Raw genomic sequence first — 22,887 nt, 5'->3', positions numbered from 1 at the left:
GTGAAATAAGAATGGTAAAGAATTCACAAGTCTTTATAGGCAAAGATTTGACTATTCACCCCGACCTTCGACACAATTTCGTCTCCATACTTTCCTCACGAACCATACCGCAAGCTAGGACCTACAAACCCTACGGCTCCTAGCTGGCTGGGGGGCTAACTGTTGGGGTCAAAATCGGTCAAGACGAAATCGATGTCCGAAAGTCTCGAAAAACATGAAAATGTTAAAGCAACCTCGAGAGACTAATTGTTAATCGAGAACCTTAGGAAAAATTAAGTTCGAGATTCATCATCTCAAAATCAACGGCTAGAAACATTTTCTACACAAGGAAAAACCTATGGAAAACTAAAAACACGCACAAGCCGAAGGAACCGGTCGCGGCCGTGGTCGCCGGGCGGCTAGCCCCGTGCTGGCCGTGGCCGCCGGCGGCTAGCGCCCGTGCTGGCCGTGGTCGCCGGGCGGCTAGCCCCGTGCTGGCCGTGGCCGCTGGCGGCTAGCGCCCGTGCAGGCCGTGGACGCCGGGCGGCTAGCCCCGTGCTGGCCGTGGTCGCCGGGCGGCTAGCCCCGTGATGCCGTGGCCTCCGGCGGCTAGCGCCCGTGCTGGCCGTGGTCGCCGGGCGGCTAGCCCCGTGCTGGCCGTGGTCGCCGGCGGCTAGCGCCCGTGCTGGCCGTGGTCGCCGGGCGGCTAGCCCCGTGCTGGCCGTGGTCGCGGCGGCTAGCGCCCGTGATGGCCGTGGTCGCCGGGCGGCTAGCCCCGTGCTGGCTCGGGTCGTCGAGCGGCTAGTCTTCGTGCGTAAGTTCTAGGCCTCCGGGTCGCCAGAAATCCGTGTTTTGCGACTTTCCGAGATCCCGTAAACAAAACTCCTTTTCCTGCTCCAAGATTTCGAAGAACCCATAAGACGTCAACGGACAGGAAGACTTCGTATAAAACGGTGATGGTTATCTTGGAACACCATTCGCCTCAGCAATGGATCAAAGATCTTCCGAAAGACTCGACATCCAAGTAGGAGCATTCTTTCAAAGAAATCGTAGAAAACAGCGGAAGTCCGGAAGACGGCCCGAAGGGACCAAACCCGATCGACGACCCATTTACGATTTTCTAATAGATAGATATGACGGTTTACAATTATCTTCACATAACAAGATAAATGTTAAACTTCCGAAAAGATAAATGTCAAAATTCCGAAAGGATAAATGTCAACTTTCCCGATAAACACGAAAGCCTACGAAAATGGAAAAAGTCCAGCTCGCGCAGACTCAGCCCATCAAGAATAAGAATATGGGAGTATATAAGCAAGGCTAGGAGCAGAGGAAGGGGGATCCGAAAATCAGAAGAAAGAAACCACTCTAGAGCAACTTAGAACTTAGGCGTTTATTTCCTTTTTTTAGCGAGCTGCAACTCAACTAGGTTAGATCTAGGTTTTGAGACTAGCGACGATCGACAGCTCTTGTGGCCGAGATCTCGACCTGTTGTTCGAACGCTCTCCGCAGATTCGGAAATAAGATTCTTTCTTTTTGCTCTCTTTATTTTACGCATTCATTCCCAAATTAGACTCGTATTAACTTTGTCGTGCGTGGCCCAGCAGATAGCCGGGATCCTCGGGGAAAACTAGGTCAACTTAGTTTTCCTACGTTTAAACTTAACTAAAATCGACAGTGCGAATTTCGGTTCCCACATTTTCCCTAAGCTTCCGCATGTTTTTATTATTGCATGAACCTCAATTGCTTGAAAAATGACTAAGTAAAGATAGACCTTAACCGGCTGAAGTACACTTAGACTCTTAGGTAAGGCCGCGGACTGGTTGGATCAAGGGATCCAGGTTTGGGTCTTACAAGTTGGTATCAGAGCATGCTTGATTCTAGGCTGTGGGTTAGGGCAGGTCATCACACATCCGGCTGGGTCTCATGGCAAGTTTTGGTATTGGTTAACATTAGATTGCTTGAGGTTTGCAAATAAAATGTTAATCTAACCTTTGATTTGTGTTTTGTCTTTGATGTCCTAAGGGAACAAAGAAGAGGTCTCGAAATCCAGGGATGGGATAGGCGTCCGGAGCAGGAGATGCCTCAGTGCTCAACCCACAAGTGGAGTTGTCAGTTCCACCTACTGGTCGGACCGGTGAGGCCATCATGACTGAAACTCAGGTCAATCAGACTGAGGTTCAGCTGGGTGGAGAGAACAGGCAGCTGGATGAGACCAGACAGCAGCTGAATGAAGCTGGAAGACAGATAGGAGCAGCTAGTGGGCAGGTGAGAAATGAGCTGGAAGGTGAAGCTGAGTCCTCAGAGACTGGTAACCGAGCTGATCCAAACATCCAAGGTGATGGGAGGACTGGTCCGGTTGATCAAATGGCTGAACCAACCATGAAGCAAATACTTGATGCAATCAAGTTAATGGGAAGTCAGATTCTGGCAATGACCCAAGTGTTCACACCAGTAGTGAACTAATCAGTGGGTCAGAGTACTCAAGCTCATGTGATAGCTCTACGAGCTGGTGGAGCTGGTGGTCAAGTTGCACCTATAGCTGAGGTGATTGAGCTGGATCCACCGGCTGGAACAGCTAAGAAGGTTGATTACCTGAAGGTGCTTGAGCACATCTCTCGTTTGGGAACCAAACACTTTGCTGGAAGTGCTGATCCTATGGAGGCAGATGAGTGGAGGGATCGGCTGGTCAGGAACTTCAAGTCTACAAGGTGCCCTAAAGAGTACCAAAGAGACATAGCAGTGCACTTCCTGGAGGGAGATGCACACAACTGGTGGCTGTCCCTAGACAAGCGCACCAATTGTTCCATTGTGAGGTTCTCTGACTTTGAGGTTGAGTTCAACCACAAGTACTTTCCGGCTGAAGCATGGGATCGTTTGGAAGCCAAGTTCTTGGACTTGGTTCAAGGCAAAAGGTCTGTAAGGGAGTATGAAGAAGAGTTCAACCGGCTCAGGAGGTATGTGGGTAAGGAACTGGAGGATGAGAAGGTTCAGGTCCGCAGGTTCAGGTCCGCAGGTTCATAAGAGGCCTTAGGGCTGAACTTAAGACTTATTGCTCAGTCCGTACCTTCAACACAGTCTCTGAGCTGGTGGAACAGATGGCAATGCTGGAGACCAATCTAGCTGAAGAAAACAAGCAAAGGCTGAAGAGTGTGGTGGTGTCTTCTTGTCAGAGTGGTGACAAGAAGAGAAAGAGGGATGCGGCCGAAGGGGGTAAAACCTCAAGTGGTAGGCCTGAGTGTCCCAAATGTGGAAAACACCATGGAGGAGAGTGCTGGAAGGCTATGGGAGCATGTACCCGTTGTGATAAGATAGATCACTCAGCTCGGGATTGTCCAGGTCCGGATAGGAATCGTGGGCAAGGCTCGACCAGTGAGGCCAGGACTTGTCATCAGTGTGGCAAGAGAGGGCATTTCCGAGTGGACTGCCCTCAGTTGCAAACTGGACAAGGAAAGGGTCGCGTTGAGCACAACCGACCAAACCACAAGCAAGGCCAAACCTCAGCACCTCGAGTCTATGAGCTTTCAAGGGATGTGGATGAGTCCGGACCCTTCAAGGCGATCACTGGTAAAACTCTAATCTTGTTCTTTTTAAAATTCATTAGAATGGCATGGTAAGGAATCTAGGATGGACTAGAGACTTAGATGAGGTCTTATGTAGGGACCTTGTGTATTGGTGGTGTGGAAACACATGTATTATTTGATACTGGAGCTACACATAGTTTTGTGAGTCCAGATATGATTGGAAAAGTATGTTCCAAATGGGAACCAGGAATGATCTTGGCTTGGTGAGTGCAGCCGGTGGGCAAGTTATGCATTCACTAGGTCTGGTTAAAAACATTCCAGTGATGATCCAGGACAAGGCAATGCCTGTGGATCTGATTGTGGTCCGCCTTAAGAATCACGAGGTGATCCTAGGCATGGACTGGCTTGGCAAGAATCGGGCCACCTTAGACTGTCATCGGGGAAGGGTGCAGTTTGAGAGTGGGTGTGGACCCCCGATCAGGTACCAAGGTATTAATCCGGCCTCTGGATGCTTAGTGTTATCAGCAGTCCGAGCGGCAAGGATGCTGGAGCAAGGTTGTGAAGCTTATTTAGCCACAATCACCACTAAGGAGGTCATAGGGGATGGTCGCCCGGACAGGATACCACTGGTCAGTGAGTTTGAGGATGTGTTTAAGTCCCTACAGGGCATTCCCCCTGATAGGTCAGACCCATTCATAATAGAACTGGAACCAGGGACAGCCCCAATGTCAAAGAGCCCATACCGCATGGCTTCGGCCGAGATGGTTGAGCTAAAGAAACAACTTGAAGAGTTGTTGGATAAAGGGTTCATACGCCCAAGTGTATCACCATGGGGAGCACCAGTCCTCTTTGTTAAAAAGAAGGATGGTAGCTTTAGGTTATGCATAGACTATAGAGGTCTGAACATGGTTACTATAAAGAATAAGTACCCTTTGCCTAGGATTGATGAGTTGCTAGATCAATAGAAAAGAGCCAAGTGGTTTTCAAAAATTGATTTGGCATCAGGCTATCATCAAATCCCCATTGCATCAGATGATGTGAAGAAGACAGCTTCCGGACAAGGTATGGTCACTATGAGTTCGTGGTCATGCTATTCGGATTGACCAATGCACCAGCAGCCTTTATGAAGATGATGAATGGAATCTTTCGAGATTTCTTAGATGAATTTGTAATCATCTTCATTGATGACATACTAGTATACTCTAAGACTCGGGAGGACCATGAGAAGCATCTCAGATTGGTGTTGGAAAGGCTGAGAGAGCAGCAATTGTTTGCCTAGCTAAGCAAGTGTAGCTTTTGGCAGAAGAGCATTGGTTTCTTAGGACATGTAGTGTCTGAGGAAGGAGTATCAGTTGATCCAGAGAAGATCAAGTGTATACAAGAGTGGCCAAGACCAAAGAATGCAACTGAAGTTAGAGGTTTCTTGGGTCTGGCCGGCTACTACAGAAAGTATGTCAAAGGGTTTGCAAGTGTGGCACAACCTATGACACAACTTACTGGAAAATATGTCAAGTTCATTTGGTCTGAAGCTTGTGAAAAGTGCTTTATAGCCTTGAAGAACATGCTGACCAGTGCACCAGTCTTGGTGTTACCTGAGGCCGACCAACCATATGTGGTGTACACAGATGCATCCATTACTGGATTAGGCTGTGTGCTCACACAACATGGGAAGGTCATAGCCTATGCCTCAAGGCAACTCAGGAAACATGAAGGCAACTATCCAACCCACGACCTGGAGATGGCCCCAGTGGTATTTGCCTTGAAGATATGGAAATCATACTTGTATGATGCCAAAGTTCAGAATCTCACTGACCACAAGAGCCTGAAGTACATATTCACTCAACCTGAGTTGAATTTGAGACAAAAGCGGTGGATGGAGTTTGTGGTGACTATGATTTGGACATTGCCTATCATCCATGCAAGGCCAATCTAGTGGCTGATGCATTAAGCAGGCGTAGGGCTAAGGTATCAGCTGAAAAGGAAGCAGAGATTTTGGAAGGGATGGTCCGATCACTCAATCTAAACATTTTGGCCAGTGAGAATGAGCCTTTGGGTTTGGAGGCTGTGAACCAGGCTGATCTCCTTACCAGGATCCAACAAGCACAAGGCTTGGATGAGAACTTGCAAAAGGTTGCAAAGAATGACAAAACTGAGTATCAGATCACAAGTAATGGTACCATTTTGGTACATGGAAGGATCAGTGTTCCTGGTGACCGGGGACTAAAGGAAGAGATTATGAGTCAAGCTCATAAGTCTAAGTTCTCAGTGCACCCGGGGCTAAACAAGATGTACAAAGACATCAAGAGGTATTACCATTGGATCAGAATGAAGGCTGACATTGCTGAGTGAGTGGCCAAGTGCCCTACTTGTCAACTTGTTAAAGCTGAACATCAGGTTCCAAGTGGTTTACTTCAGAACCTTCCTATTCCAGAATGGAAGTGGGATCACATCACCATGGACTTTGTAACTTGTTTTCCTACAACCAGCAACAAGAAGGATGCAGTTTGGGTGATTGTGGATCGCCTGACCAAATCTGCACACTTCTTACCAATCAAGAAGGGTGATGGAGTGGATGAGATTGTAAAGATCTACATAGATCAAATTGTAAGGCTGCATGGAGTGCCGGCCAGTATAGTCTCAGATAGAGACCCTCGTTTCACTTCTTACTTCTGGAGGGCTTTCCAAAAGGCCTTAGGGACAAGAGTGAACATGAGTACATCCTATCATCCCCAAATGGATGGTCAGTCAGAAAGAACCATCCAGACCTTGGAAAATATGCTAAGGGCATGTGTTCTAGATTGGGGCGATTCATGGGAGAAGTACTTACCACTGGTGGAGTTTGCATACAACAACAGCTTCCACACCAGCATTGGTATGTCTCCCTATGAAGCATTGTATGGGCGGCCTTGCAGGACACCCTTATACTGGACCCAAGTGGGGGAGCCCAGCATAATAGGTCCTGAGATTGTGGAAGAAACCACCGAGAAGATCAAACTGGTCAAGGAGAAGATGAAAGAGGCACAAGACCGCCAGAAGAGTTATGCTGACAAGAGAAGGAAACATCTTGAGTTTGAGGTTGGTGATCTAATCTATCTCAAGATGATTACCTTCAAATGCAGGGCCATAGTTTCTGAAGAAGGAAACTGGACCCTAGGTTCCTAGGTCCATTCAGGATACTTGAAAGAGTTGGGGCAGTGGCTTACAAATTGGATTTGCCATCTGAAATGGATGCTTACCATAATGTGTTCCATGTGTCTCAACTAAGGAAGTGCCTGACGGATCAGGACATTGTGTTGCCAGAAATTCTAAAAGATATTGGCAAGAACCTCACCTTAGAAACAAGGCCGGTTCGGATCATTGATCGGATGGAAAAGGCAGTGAGAAAGAAGACAGTTCCTATGCTAAAGATAGTATGGGAATTCAATGGCAAAGACATTATCACTTGGGAAACAGAGGCAAGGATGAAAGCTGAGTATCCTGAGTGGTATAGTCAGTATGTGGATGGAGAATCATCAAGTATGAACTCGGGGACGAGTTCCTTCCAAGTGGAGGAGACTTATCATGTCCCTAGTTCTACATAAGGCCATCAGGACGGGCCATGGTACGAGGAGATGAACTGGCCAGGTCATATGATCTAAAGGCAAGCGTATCATGGTCCAAACAGAAGGTTAAGTGCATCAGATGGCTGGGACTTAACCAAAATAAGAAGGAAAGAAGCTAAAGGAAGCTGGACGGGTGGTCCGGAAGCTGGACAAGATCCGGAGGCAGCTCAACCAGCTAGGTGGAGCTGGAAGGGAGTTCACACAGTCTGAGCTAAGCTCACTGGAGCTGGAGGAGTAGCTCACTCAGCTCAGGCAGCTAGCACTCAGCTCAACTCAGCTGAATGGAGTGTTGGAGTCTTGGCCGGTCATTGCGGACCATGAGTGGTGGTTATGGTCCGGATGGTGGACATGGGGGTCCAATGGGTCTGTGATGCTTTGGCAACTCAGCTATGCATGTGGGCAAGCTATTGGACCAGAGATCGATCAGCCCAAACGCAGAGAAGGGCAGTTGACGAGCGGTTGGACGGTTTGGCCGAAAAGGTGTAACTGTTTGCCAATCGGCCAATCATTGTGTCCGCTCGCCCAAGAGCAGTTGGCAAGCCCTTCTCCTATAAATATAGGTCTACTCTGTCGACAGAAATGATCAGAAACATAAGGGGAAACTCTGCCCAATTCTTTACAGAATCAAAGAGAGAAAAGAGAAGAGTTGGCCGCAAGGCAGTCCGTGTGAAGACTTGGTGATTCCGGTGGGTTCTAGCCATGGGAAAAGGAGACTTGATCGGGAATGGATACTAGAGGGAAGGAGAAGGCTGCAGAGAATAGTTTGGGAACTTCCGAGCACACACCTAAGGTACATGATGCAAACCAAGTACAAACCGCTTAAGGCCATTCATCCGGATGGTCAGGCCGTTTGATCCATGTGTGGATGGTTGCATCTATTACTCTTTTCCTGTCAATATATCTCTTCTCTATCTTATTCTGAAGTGATCTGTGGGTTCAAACTCATGGACATGCCTCCAAGACTTGGTTAGATCAGAGTTATCTCTCCTTGGCCTTGGTTGGGCATGTGTGGTCCGATCTCATAGTTCCTAAGGGACTTATTGGGATTTGGCGTCTAATATCTCTTAATGGGGATTTATAATGAATTATCAAAGTGAAAGAATGGATTTATATCATCGATTTAGAGGTGATCAGTTATAGCCATATGGGTTGTTCATGGGTGAGATCAGTATGATCGAGGCCAGTTCTGAGAAATCTGACTTGACCATTCTCTTAGTCATGAATTATCATGAATTATCATGAATTTTATTTAGTTTTTGGACAAGTATAAGAAAGGGTCACTTTTGGCCAGAATTAGGCTAAGTGTCCAAACCATGGTTAGGATGTTGATTGCTAGGATATCGGATTGTGATTCTTATGCATATGTTTTGTGGGTTTTGATTTCAGATCCTGAAAGGGATCGTGGTAAGGCTAAGGAGCCATGAAGACCTTGGCCGTGTGGGATGTGTGATGTAGTGATTGTTGGATACATTGGATTTATAATAGCCTATTGTGCAACTGATTGATTTGAATACTTTGTGTGGATCACATTTGACATATATATATAATATGATGTTTGCCTTAAGCTTCCGCATTGTTTTTATTATTGCATGAACCTCAATTGCTTGAAAAATGACTAAGTAAAGATTAGACCTTAACCGGCTGAAGTACACTTAGACTCTTAGGTAAGGCCGCGGACTGGTTGGATCAAGGGATCTAGGTTTGGGTCTTACAACGCCGCGTCTTCCTCGAAACGCACCAAATCGCAGCTGTTTCCTCTTTCACTTTGGGAATTCGTCGTGTTTTTCACCGTCTTCCTCGTCTTCACCACCGGACTTCTGTGTATTTACCTCACAATGCCTCCCGCTGAATACGGCAAGCTCAAACTTCCTAGAACCATCTCCGATTTCCGATTGCTCTAGTGAGATTTAGCCTTTTTCAGTAGCGTCTATTGAGTCTGATTCTCTTCAAGTTCTGATCTTTATAAGATGCATACTCAAAAGTGATTAGCTTCTTTTTTTCTTAATTTTTATTTTTCAAACCCGAGATTGGAAGTTTTGATCTTTCCCAAGATGTCAAAGATTTAGTTTAGTGAGAAAGATTTTTTTGCTAATAATGTATGTCATTCTCTCTGACAATATTTTGCAGAGATAATCTTGGGTCTTATGAAAGTGAGTATCCAGCAAGATTCATTTTAGGTTACTGTTCCACATATATCTTTATGCAAACCTTCATGATACCTGGAACAATCTTTATGTCACTACTTTCCGGAGCTCTTTTCGGTGTGGTTAGAGGTTTTGTCTTGTCGTCCTCAATGCAACAGCTGGAGCCTGGTCATGTTTCTTCTTATCAAAATTGGTCGGAAGGCCTCTGGTTTGCTAGTTGTGGCCTGGCAAGTTGAAGTTTTTCCAAGCAGAGGTAAGTTCTCTTTTTTTTTGTTTGACTAGTTTAGTAAAATCCCTTGTTCTTAAGGATTAACGCCCTTATATCGTTTCGGTCAGATTGGGAAAAGAAGAGATAAGCTACTAAACTACATGCTCTTCTTAAGGATAACACACACACTTCCAAACCTCTTCATCAATTTATGCCAGCTTCGTACATAACCGTTAGAGTGAGTATCTAGTTTTTGATCTCTTGGTGCCCTTAAGTGACATTGTAAAAGGCTCATGTCATGGTATATATTCACTTCATGTATACAGGCTGGTCTGGTTCTTGGAGATCTCAAATCAGTGAAAGATCTGTATGATTTTAAGACTTTGTCAGTGTTATTCCTCATTGGATCCATCTCCATATTCCCTGCTCTGCTAAAGAGAAAGAGAGTATATGAATGAAGGTCGCTTTGGAGACATCACAGAGTACTAAACCGCTAACTCTGCCTTCGATTGGTTTATCACTTTGTTGTGGATTCGAAACTCATTCTCTCCAGTCTCTCATTCCTTTTGTATTAAGTGCTTTGTCTAGCTAGTATATTGGATCTTGATTCCGAGATTGGTTCTGTATATTGTATTTTTGTTCAGAGATCTGACTCTGCACCCTATTCGCTTATGTAGTAGATTATGTACATTCATAACACATTAAAACTTCTTTAATAGCTCCTATCATGTTACATACTATCCTATTATATTCATAACACATTAAGATTTCTGTGATGGCTTTCCTGAAAATGATTCAACTTACCCTGAAATGTTAAATAACCAATTTTATTTACTAAAAGTCGCATCAAATTTGTTAACACTGAATTTTCTAGAAAGCTTTTTTGAAACCACATAAATCTTTCCAGAAATTTTAAAAACACAACACAGTTTCACAATCACATGCAAGAAACTAACAATGTCATAAGAAAATTTACGAGCCTACCAAAGATATCAACATGCGTAAGCCAAACAAATAAGACACCACACAAAAAAAAAATTATTAACATCAAATTTTCTGGAAAGCTTTCCTGGAACTACACAAATCCTTCCAAATTTTGTTAAATATACAAAGAGAGAGGAAAAACAATATGTTAATGCATATAAACATAGGTTAAAGGTTACGCTGATCTCTATGGTTAAGATTTAACTACTTGCACATTTCTTCAAGTTTTCTGGAAACTCATCTTAAATATTTTACTTGCTATTATAAATCTATATATATAAAAGAATGTTTTCATCCCTTCTAGGCTGTCCACGTCAATAAGTCGAGCGATGTCGTTACGACACGTGTCCACCTTTTTATTAAATGTTGTGTTTCGTTTTTTTGTAACACTTAATGCTGCGTTTTATTACACCACAGAAATTTGGTTTCGTTTGGTTGTCTGACGGGCTTTCTTGATTGAATTATTTATGGGCCTTTGAATAAGATATTTCGGTCTGAAAACAGTTAAAATTTTGCCTATTACTGTAGTTGATTTTACCTTTTTTAACCAAAAAACAAAAGTCCTACTTTACCTTCTTCATGAATAGCCGCCATAAATTTCTAGGGTTCATCGTTAACTGCAAACTCTGAATGTCAACCAACAATAGAGGTTCTGAAAGATTGTATGAGGTCAGGAAGAATCTATGCATTCATCTCAGTTCGTCACGTTTTGTTTGTGATTCTTCTCCTCTGACCCGTTACGAGTTGCATTGATTCAGTGTCATTAATGACTTCTTAACTCTTTCGACCCACTATAATCACGATCACTCATGCAATTATTCTTATTTTCCTTCCAGGAGGTTGATCTCCACCTATAAAAAGGTCAGGCTTCATCCTTTGAACATCATCTTTTGTTATCTGATAATCTTGGTTAGTTAGTGGGTTCAGATGGCTGGTGCGTTCAGCTGTCGATCTCCTTGCAAAAAGGTGGAGATGAGATGTGTCTGTGCTCTTAATTATATAGTAGCTGTGAATTTATTGTTTATCTAAGGTTCTAGGAAAAACGATTGCATTTTCCAGATTTCGTATAGTTAGAATATTTCCTCGGAAGATGTGCCAGGTCCATAAAAGTCTATGTTAGGCTGTCCGGTTTTGGGTTGAGGTAAATGTCAAGATCTAATGCTCTTTCTTTGAGTATTGTTCTTAGATTCATGGATTGTATGTTATTTATGAAATTTTAGGTGTACTCTTACTCTGGAAAGATTGTTTGTTTACATTTTTTTCAATGGAAGCGGCCACCTTTTGTTAAGAATTGATTACTTTAAAATTCTAGCGATTAAAAGATCAAGACGACTCAAACATTAAATAGTGATTCCACTTTTGCAGGCCTTGAAAGACAGCCAAGAAGAATTCAAGAGAATCATCAGAGCGATCAGTGTTTGAAACAAAATTTACACAAACAGATGAGCAATCTATTTACTCAGGTATCTAACATTATCAAAACCTCTAAACCTTTCTGCATCTCACTTCTAAAGTTACAATCCAGAAATATCTGATCAAGCTATTGAATCCATTTGTTAGTTGAACATCTGAAAGCTCAAGATTTGTTATAAAACTCTAAAACCTTGCAAAGATTAAAAACATACATATAATTGGGTGAACAAAACTTAGGTTCACCCCCTAAGGTGAACATCTACATTCACCCACCAATAGGAATTAGTTAAGCAATTAGTTAATTTAGATTTAATATCTATTAAAACATGAATTTAATGAAATAAAATTATGTTTTTAGATAAATAAAAAATAGTAGCAATTATAAAAAAATATTTTTTTTAGTATTGATAAATCCGTCAAAAAATACTAAACCCTAAATTCTAAATAGTAAACCCTAAACCCTTGGAGAAAGCCTGAACCCTTGGGCAAATCCTATACCCTAAATCGTTAATTTTAAACCCTAAACACTTAATCATAAACCATAATATTAAACCCTAAATTTTAAACACGAAACCCTAAACCCTAAACTCTTTGAAAAATATTAAATCATAAACTCTTAATCCTAAACCATAAACTATTTTGGAAATTAAGATTTAGAGTTTAGTATTAGAAGTTATGATTTAGGGTTTAGGGATTAGAATTTAGTTTATGATTTAAGGTTTGGTTTAAATTTAAGGGTTTAGGGTATAGGATTTGCCCAAGGGTTCAGGCTTTTCCCAAGGGTTTTAGGTTTAGTATTTAGAATTTAAGGTTTATGGTTTAGAATTTAGGGTTTAGGGTTTATTATTTTCTGACGGATTTATCAATATTAAAAAGAATATATTTTTTTGATAATTGCTAATATTTTTTATTTATCTAAAAACATAATTTTATTTCATTAAATTCTTATTACTTGGTTTCCTTTTTTAAGAGATATCAAATCTCAATTAACTAATGAAAAAATTGGCAAATTGGGCAAATCACAAGTTTGAAATTAGGGAGTTGGGCGACCTCAAGTTTAAATTAGAGAATTGGGCAAATCGCCTTTTCCAGACTTGTGAATTGTCGGCAGAGGGCGCACATGGTTCTTGATATTACGACCGTGCCATTACGCATTTGTGATTTTTAAAAATGCGAAAAGAGCTACTAAAATAATTCAGAGAATTAGAAAAATTAAAATTAGGAGAAGATTCTGAAATTTTTTAAAATTGGCACTTTTGGTGGTCTTGTGGTTTGACCAGAATTACCTCTAACCTCTAAACAACTGCCATTGAAAAGCAAACATAAGAACCAGCCTCGACTGTACCCAGATTTGAGACACAATTGAAAACCAAACTTCCGAGACACGAATTGGAGACTGCGACCAGATACGACACAAGACGACCACTTTCGCGAGCAGACTCCAGTAGAGATGTTATCCCCCTCCAGCGTAATGCCCTCGAGGAGGGTGACTCGTAGTCAATCCGCCAGTGATAGAGAACCAATTCCCAAGAAAACTCGCCGAGTAGGCAAAACTGCGCCTCGTTATGCAGGTATCTCCTTTCGCTAAGCCTCTCTCTGAAATTCTTAGGGAAAAGTTTAAAAAATTAAAGCTTTGGGCATTCGTCTGGATTTGGTTATTGTATTTCAGAGATGAGCACGGAGTCCGAACAAGAGGAACCTGCATCCACCGAACAAGACGAAGTTGCATCAACCGAACAAGATCCAGCTGCATCCAATGCGCCGGAATTTATTGGGACCATGCAGACTTTCCCGGAAACACTGTTCGCACGTAATTGCTATCCTGGCAAACCTCGATGATAGTGCTCAAATTACCCAGTAGAGCTTACTCTCTCAAATAAGAGGTACAGCTGTAGTACTTATGGATCGAATCACGAGGAGCTAGGGAACCAATTAAATGAAATCTACTAATCAATCCTAGGCAAGGTTGGTTTATATGATGAAAGTAAAAGTAACAATTCCTAAAATGAGCAAGGTAGTTGCTCTAACTAACAATATGATGGGTTGTTTAAATGTGATAAAGAGTGCTAGATATAGGGTTTTTATTCAGGAATGGAGATTATAATCTCTATAAATGCTTTAATAAGTTGCTTGCATGGTACTATAGATCTCAGCCGCTTAACTCAAGTGAAGTATCACTGGTTAAATAATCTAGATCTCTGGCCTCAACTGTCGTAATGTTGGCGCAGAAAAAGAGTCGATCGATATCCTTTTGAGATATCGAGCGATACACCTTTCGCAGCGCCAATCAATTCACCTGTCAGGATATCGATCGACGGCTTCTAGATCTGCCTAGGCGCGAGCCGAATATGAACACAAGGTCTCAAGGAGGAGCTGTCGCTCTTCTCAACGGGAGACAGGCAAGTTCAAATGGATAATTCAAGATAATCAAAGATCCTAGTGATCTATGTTCTAGTTAACTAATCTAAAACAAGCATAGGGTACAATCCATTTGATGAGTACCACTTAGCAATTATAGTTTGGGGATAATCCCACAAACCTATTTAAACCCTACATCTAACAATAGACTACTCAGACATAGCTAAGCAATTCATGACAATAGATAGATGAAAGAATTGCATACATAGAAATAAGTAGAAATACAAAAGGAGATGAGAACTCTCTTCAATCTCTCAAAACAATAAAACTCTAGTCTCGCTCTCACACTCTCAACTTCAACAGGTTTCGATGCCACAAAGGTCATCTAGTCCATCTCATTGACATTTGCATTGTAACTCATACATTTTTAGCAAAGTGTAGCGAATAATGGGGTTTGGTACTCAACCTATCCCTCGTTTCCACAATGTGTGATCATCCTTGAGATTTAGAATACTGGGGTCGCAGGAGACACTCCTACCCCTCTGCCTCTCAAGAAATCATTTCAATGTTTTATAACATAAACTTAGATCTTGAGACGCTGAAGAGAGAGAAAGAAGGGAACCAGAAACACACAAACTTTTTACCTTCCAGACTTGTAAGAGGAATTCCGATCCAGTGATTTCCAAGCCCAAGACAAGCAAATAAGTCAGTATTAATGTTGGAGGTCAGCTTTGGTTCCTTCAAACAATCTTTAGCTAGTGAATATAGATGACAGGTTGATCCACTTTAGCATCTTTAGTACTATCTGCAATCAGTAATCTAGAATGGTGCTAAACAGTGGTCAGACAATCAAATATAAATCTATATCAATGTTCCTATTTAATACTTATGCGAAAAATAATTTTGAAAAACAATTTAAATAACAACCAAAATAAAAACACATATTAGTAAACTCCCCCCAGACTTAAATTACACTGTCCAGTGTAACACAGCCGGCTGTGAGGTAAAGAAAATAAATCATAATTAATAAGTATAATAAGTTAGAATTATTAAACCTGATCGACAAGGTGTCGATCGATTCGTAGTGGTATACGTCGATCGTTGGTAATGGTCATGTGGTGTCGAGCGATATGAATGGTGAATGTCGGTCGACGGAATCATCATTCTACTTGGATCTAATAAAAACTGCAAAATAAATCCGAAAAATAAAAGCAAAAATGAAAAATAATAAAATAAAGGAAAATAAAAGAAAACCTAACAGTGGGTTGCCTCCCACTCAGCGCTTTGTTATAGTCATTTAGCTTGACTGTGGTGGGTGAGTGACTCATGGGGTGCAGTGGGGGTTGTTGTTTTGTTACAGGCTGGGAACCAGGCTGCAAACTAATGGCTTGGAGAATGAGATTCTGGTCGATTTTGGTACTGGTTTTGAAAGGATTTGATGCTTGGAGCAAAACTGTCCAAAACTGTACCTGAAACAAAAGAAACCTTTTATGAGTTTTATGGATTTATAAAAAAAATGAAGAACAGAAGCAAACTATGAAAATAAAACAAGAACAATGAAACAGAGATGATTTTTTATGGATTTTAGATTTATAAAAATGAATCAAACAAAAGATGCAAACAGAAATAAAAATAAGAGAAATAAAAAGGATAGAGATGGTGATGGAATCTGTTGCTGGATGTGTGTCTCTCTCAACAGATCAGTGGATGGATGATGAGTAGAAGATGGGATTGGCCTTGCTGGATGTGTATCACTCTCAAGGCAAATCGTTGGAGGGATTGATGGAATGAAGAATCGCCACAAGCTTGATGGTTGGAGCTTGATAAGATTCAGGCTGCTCTCTCTTGCTTCTCACACTAGAAAGACTTAGGGTTTTCTTTGCAAAGGCAAAACAAATTTTATTCAAGACTTAAGTACAGAAATCGCCAGCCACAAGGGGTTATAAAGCCATCCCTTTGTGGACTCAACAATGTCTTAAAAGGCCTAAACAAATGGCCAACTTTCACAAAAGAAATAAAAGGCTGACAAATGCCCAAAGTCTTAAACCAAAATAAAAAATTAAAATAAAAACAGTAAACCGGTTGCTGGTTGAGATGCCTAGACCAAAGCTCATAGTATGCTTGCATGTTGCCTCATTAAAACCTTATCGGGAAAACCCAGTGGGACAAAACCCGATGAAGGAAAAAGAGTACAACACATACTACTTACTTTGGTGGTCGGCTATATCTCTGAACCGGAAGCAATGTGGTCGGTTGGATTGGGGATTGATTCTGAACCAAGGTTGAATGTGGAGATGATGAAACCGGATTGGTTCTGGCCGAGTGATCTGAATTGGATTGGACCGGCTGAGTCTTGAACTTCAATTGAACCGGCTTGGTCTTGTATCTTCAATTGGACCATCTCTTCAATCAGTAGCTGGTTCTGACCGGTTTGCCCATCTTGATCTAGGATTTGTTGGACCGCCTTGGAGAACCCTTCTCTTATGGCCTTGGTTCCACTCCTAGTGGTCGGTCCGCGCCTAATTATGGGAACCTCTACTTGGATGGCCTCATCATTCCCTCCCCCTTGAAAAGGTTCTGGCCTCAGAACTTCATCATCTGCAAGAAAAGGGGACAAGTCAGATACATTGAACGTATGGGAAATCTTAAACTCACCTGGAAGATCAAGCTTATAAGCATTGTCATTGATCTTTTCAAGAACCCGGAAGGGTCCAGTCCCTCGAGGTGATAGCTTGGACTTCCTTGCTTCAGGAAATCTTTCTGGCCGCATGTGCAACCACACCAAGTCTCCTGGTTCGAACAAAACTTCCTTCCTCTTCTGGTCGACCCGCGCCTTGACTTTGGCCGCCTTTGCTTCTAGCTTCTCCTTGACCCTTTGGTGCAAGGTCTTAACAAATCCCGCCTTGTGGGCTCCATCTCGACTGCGGTACATAGGACTGGGCAGTGGAGAAAGGTCCAAGGGAGTCTCGGCTGAAAACCATAGACAACTTCAAAAGGAGAAAGATCAGTAGTAGAGTGTCTAGCATGGTTATAAGCAAACTCAATAAAAGGCAGACAAGTTAACCAGTTCCTTAAGTTCTTACCGACCGTAGCTCTCAATAACTGAGAGAGTGTACGGTTTACTACCTCGGTTTGGCCATCAGTCTGTGGATGGCAAGTGGTCGAGAACAACAGCTTGGTACCAAGTTTACCCCATAAAGTCTTCCAGAAATGGCTTAAGAACTTGGTGTCTCGGTCAGAAACAATGGTCCTAGGCATGCCATGTAGACGAACCACCTCTTTGAAGAACAGGTTGGCGATTTGGGTGGCATCATTAGTTGTGTTACAAGCAATGAAATGAGCCATCTTGGAGAACCTGTCCACTACAACAAAAATGGAATCCTTGTGGTCTATCTTGGGCAAGCCCAGCACAAAGTCCATAGAAAGATCTACCCAAGGGTGGTCAGGAATAGGTAAAGGCATGTATAAACCGTAAGGATGTGACCTGGATTTTGTCTTAAGGCAGACAATGCACTTGGTGCACAAGTTCTCAACGTCCTTCCTCATGTTGGCCAAAAGAAATGGTCGGTTAGGACACTTAGAGTTTTATCTCTACCAAAATGTCCCATGAGGCCGCCACCATGGGCCTCCCGAACCAGCAATTCCCGCATGGATCCTTGGGGAATGCACAATTTCTTTTCCTTGAACAAGAAGCCATCTTGTTGGTAATATGGGCCGGCTGCCATCTTGGTAGTTTTCCTGAAAACTTCTTGAAAATCAGGGTCAGTAATATAAGAGTCCTTAATATACTCAAAACCCATGATCTTAGCTTCCATGGTGGAGATAAGAGTGTGTCTCCGGGACAGTGCATCGGCCACCACATTGTCTTTGCCCTTCTTGTACTTAATCACATAAGGGAAAGTCTCCACAAACTCTAACCATCTGGCGTGCCTCTTCTTGAGTGTGGTCTGACCTCTCAAGTGCTTAAGAGTCTCATGATCTGTATGAATAACAAACTCTTTAGACAAAAGATAATGTTGCCAAGTTTCAAGGGATCTCACTAGAGCATAAAGCTCTTTGTCGTAGGTGGGATAATTGAGGGCAGCTCCACTCAATTTCTCACTGAAGAAGGCAACTGGTCGGCCTCCTTGAGTAAGCACAGCTCCTATGCCTGTACCTGATGCATCACATTCAATCTCAAAGGTTTTATCGAAGTTAGGCAGAGTAAGGACTGGTGCATGAGTCAAACTATATTTAAGCCTGTTAAAAGACTCTTCTTGGGCAGGACCCAAGTAAAGGATACATTCTTCTTGATCACAGACGTCATTGGGGCAGCAATGGTACTGAAATCCCTGACGAACCGTCGATAGAAGCTGGCCAGACCATGAAAACTGCGGACATGGCCTATGGTGGTCGGAGTGGGCCAGTCTTGGATCGCCTTGATCTTTTCTTCATCGACCTTCAGTCCCTGTGAACTCACAACAAAACCTAAGAAAACCAATTCATCAGTACAAAACACACATTTCTTTAGGTTAGCATAAAGTCCCTCTTGCCTCAATGCCTTCAGCACCTGCTTGATGTATGGCCTTAGAACCTCGTTCATAAGCCTCATGAATGTGCTGGGGGCGTTGGTAAGGCCAAAGGCATCATAAGCCACTCATACAAACCTTGTTTCGTCTTGAAGGCGGTTTTCCACTCATCACCTTCCTTCATACGAACTTGGTGATATCCACTCCTGAGATCAATCTTAGAAAACACAGTAGAACCACTTAGTTCATCCAACATATCATCTAATCTAGGTATAGGGTACCGATATTTGATGGTTATGTTGTTGATGGCTCGGCAGTCCACACACATGCGCCATGTTCCGTCCTTCTTAGGCACCAATAGGACCGGGACCGCACAAGGACTTAGGCTCTCACGGATATAGCCTTTGTCCATGAGGTCTTGGACCTGCCTCTCCAACTCCTTGGCCTCTTTAGGGTTAACACGGTAAGCGGCTCGGTTGGGTAGTGGTGCGCCTGGTACAAGGTCGATCTGATGTTCAATGCCGCGGATGGGGGGCAATCCGGCGGGTATATCATCAGGTAAGACGTCCTTGTACTTCTCCATGAGGTCTTGCATCTCGCCAGGTAGCTCTTGTGCCTCAAAACCTGCAAAACAACCTTCCTTAAAGACCATTAGTAGCACCTGCGTCTCACGAGATAAAGATTTAAGAACTTGGCCTGAAGACATATAAAGGTTGGTTTTACTTACCTTTCCAGCCTGGTCCATTGATTTCTGCATATCATGGACTTCTTGTGGACTAAGGGGAGCTAAGCTGTGCTTCTTGTTGTTATGGCAGAAGCTGTAGACATTGGTCCGACCATGGTGGATGGTTTCCTTGTCAAATTGCCACGGCCTGCCAAGAAGTATGTGGCCGGCTTGCATAGGAACAACATCACACTTCACCTGGTCATGGTACCTGCCAATACTAAAAGACACAACAACTTGCTCGGCTATCTTGAGCTCAGTCTCATCATTGAGCCACTTGAGTCGGTATGGTCTCGGGTGTGGAGTCTTGATCAAACCTAGCTTATCAACAAGATACTTGCTAGCCACATTAGTACAAGAACCACCATCTATGATCAAGCTACATACCTTTTGTTCCACACTACATCTTGTATGGAAGATGTTTTCTCTTTGGACGGTTTCAGGATCAAAGAGTGCACTGAGGGATCGTCTGGTCACTAGTAACTCACCAGTCTCAGCATAATCGACCAATTCCTCATCAGATGCATCTGTCTCCAACTCGGCCTCATCTTGGGACTCATACTCCCCATCGGCCTTAAGGACCATCACTCTCTTGTTCGGACAATCTCTAGCATAGTGTCCTTTTCCCTGACATTTAAAACAAGTAATATCACGAGTTCTCTGATTTTGAACTTGACCCTTACCTTGGTCAGATGAACCGCTCTAGTTGTGTCAGCTTGGTTCTTCTTGAACCGGTTCTCCACTTCTATGGATTTGTTCTTTTCAGCACCTTTGGAACCTGGTTGAGACCACGCAGGTTTGCTCCGGCTAGTGGCCGCATTCTTCCTCTTGATATGGCCCTCAGCCTGGACGGCATAGTGCAAGAGATCATTGAAGTCCTCATACGGCTGGCGCTCCACCTTCCGTGCAATCCGATCGTTCAGCCCCTCCAAGAACTGGGACATCATGGACGCCTCAGACTCGTCCACTTCCAATCGGTTCCTTAGAGCCTCAAACTCTTCAAAGTACTCCTCCACGGACTTAGTTCCCTGAGACAACTTACGAAAACGTTTTAGTAAATCTCTAGGATAATGTGATGGAATGTACCTCGCTCGAGTTTGGTTCGCATCTCAATCCAGTTTTGGGCTCTCCATACTGGACCGGACTTAGCAACATCTCGATCCCACCAGGATAGAGCATTATCAGTAAGCTGGGCCGCGGCTAGAGCTATCTTTCTTTGCCTCGGAGTACTTGTAGTACTCAAAGATATATTCCATGCGCTTCTCCCATGTGATGTAAGCGTCCGGATCAACCTTTCCCGCGAACGTAGGTGGCTTCAGTTTGATGTCCTTGCCTCTTTGAAAGGCCGCATCATCGTTCCGGTCTCGATCTCGCCTCCGGTCAGGGCTTTCGTCGCCTTTGGTAAGGACTTACATCTCTACCACGTCTCCCACCTCGAGCGGCCTGGTTTGCACCTCCACGATCTGGTGGCTCATACTCAGACTCATCTCCCTCCGACTCGGACTGCGGCTGGTTGAGGTAAGGGCCGAACCTTCTTGCAGCCGGTTGGCCATTGGGTTGGTTCCTGTTTCCCTGACCCATGAGATTCATTTGTGCAGTCAAGGCATTAAGGGCTTCCGTGAGCTGAGCTTGTCCGGCCTGCAAGGCTTGGAGTTGGTGTTGATCTCAGCTGCACCATTCAAGTCTCCCATATCTCCTGGAAAATAAGAAAGACAAGAAGATCAAGTGCAAAGGGAATTGGCAAAGAAGAAAGAAGAAGAAAGAAGAAAGGAAGAAGAAAGACTTAAGAAAGAAAAGAAAAAAAATATAAAACTTGAATGCAAATGAATGAATGAAAGCAAATCCTTTTTTTTTGATTTATGAAAATTAATTTCGAAATTCTTTTAATAAGGAAAGTTGAAATCTTTTTTTTTTTTTTTTAAACTTGGAAAGAATTAAAATCGAAAAGTTAAAAAAAAAGAAAGAGGATTTAAGATTAAATGCAAATCAAAATTTAAAGATGATTGAAATCTTTTTTTTTTTTTAAATATGATTGACAAAATAAATGAATGCAAATCAATCAGGTATGAATGCAAGCAATCAATCCTATATGATTTATGCAAATGCAATCAGAATAAATGCAAAAATGATCAATTATTTCTAAACTAGGAAAGAAAAATCGATCAGCAAGAAAAACAAGTTGCAAAATGATGCAAGCCACGAAAATGATCTAGCAATTCTATGATGAACAAAATGATGAACAGCAAGAACAGCAAGAACAAACAAACAACAAAGAACAATTTTTTTTTTTTAAAAGATGCAAATGCAGAAACTGAAAAAATGAACTAAAGGATAGAAATAACCAAATCTTTTGGAGCCTTGGCTCTGATACCAAATGTTACAGGCTGGGAACCAGGCTGCAAACTAATGGCTTGGAGAATGAGATTCTGGTCGATTTTGGTACTGGTTTTGAAAGGACTTGATGCTTGGATCAAAACTGTCCAAAACTGTACCTGAAACAAAAGAAACCTTTTATGAGTTTTATGGATTATAAAAAAATGAAGAACAGAAGCAAAACTATGAAAATAAACAAGAACAGAAACAGAGATGATTTTTATGGATTTTAGATTTATAAAAATGAATCAAACAAAAGATGCAAACAGAAATAAAAACAAGAGAAATAAAAAGGATAGAGATGGTGATGGAATCTGTTGCTGGATGTGTGTCTCTCTCAACAGATCAGTGGATGGATGATGAGTAGAAGATGGGATTGGCCTTGCTGGATGTGTATCACTCTCAAGGCAAATCGTTGGGGGGATTGATGGAATGAAGAATCGCCACAAGCTTGATGGTTGGAGCTTGATAAGATTCAGGCTGCTCTCTCTTGCTTCTCACACTAGAAAGACTTAGGGTTTTCTTTGCAAGGCAAAACAAATTTTATTCAAGACTTAAAGTCACAAAAATCGCCAGCCACAAGGGGTTATAAAGCCATCCCTTTGTGGACTCAACAATGTCTTAAAAGGCCTAAACAAATGGCCCAACTCTTCAAAAAGAATAAAAGGCTGACAAATGCCCAAAGTCTTAAACCAAATAAAAATTAAAATAAAAACAGTAAACCGGTTGCTGGTTGAGATGCCTAAACCAAAGCTCATAGTATGCTTGCATGTTGCCTCATTAAAACCTTATCGGAAAACCCAGTGGGACAAAACCCGATGAAGGAAAAAGAGTACAACACATACTACTTACTTTGGTGGTCGGCTATATCTCTGAACCGGAAGCAATGTGGTCGGTTGGATTGGAGATTGATTCTGAACCAGGTTGAAATGTGGAGATGATGAAACCGGATTGGTTCTGGCCGAGTGATCTGAATTGGAGTGGACCGGCTGAATCTGAACTTCAAATTGAACCGGCTTGGTCTTGTATCTTCAATTGGACCATCTCTTCAATCAGTAGCTGGTTCTGAC

General features: G+C 42.6%; 1 long non-coding RNA gene and 1 pseudogene across 1 annotated transcript; both read left to right on the top strand.

The window, feature by feature from the left end:
• The first annotated feature begins 2,127 nt into the window (after nucleotides 1-2,127).
• Nucleotides 2,128-10,134, top strand: LOC108832206 (uncharacterized membrane protein At4g09580-like; annotated as a pseudogene).
• Nucleotides 10,135-10,979: 845 nt separating this feature from the next.
• LOC130503595 (uncharacterized) lies at nucleotides 10,980-12,399 on the top strand. The gene is made up of 3 exons (XR_008940875.1): nucleotides 10,980-11,110; nucleotides 11,278-11,582; nucleotides 11,807-12,399. It is a non-coding gene; the product is annotated as an uncharacterized LOC130503595 (long non-coding RNA).
• The last annotated feature ends 10,488 nt before the right edge of the window (nucleotides 12,400-22,887 follow it).

The sequence above is a fragment of the Raphanus sativus genome, unplaced genomic scaffold, assembly GCF_000801105.2.
Source record: "Raphanus sativus cultivar WK10039 unplaced genomic scaffold, ASM80110v3 Scaffold1037, whole genome shotgun sequence".
Taxonomy (NCBI): Eukaryota; Viridiplantae; Streptophyta; class Magnoliopsida; order Brassicales; family Brassicaceae; genus Raphanus; species Raphanus sativus.
Note: the sequence above shows the minus strand (reverse complement) of the source record. Positions and strands in the feature narration are given on the sequence as shown.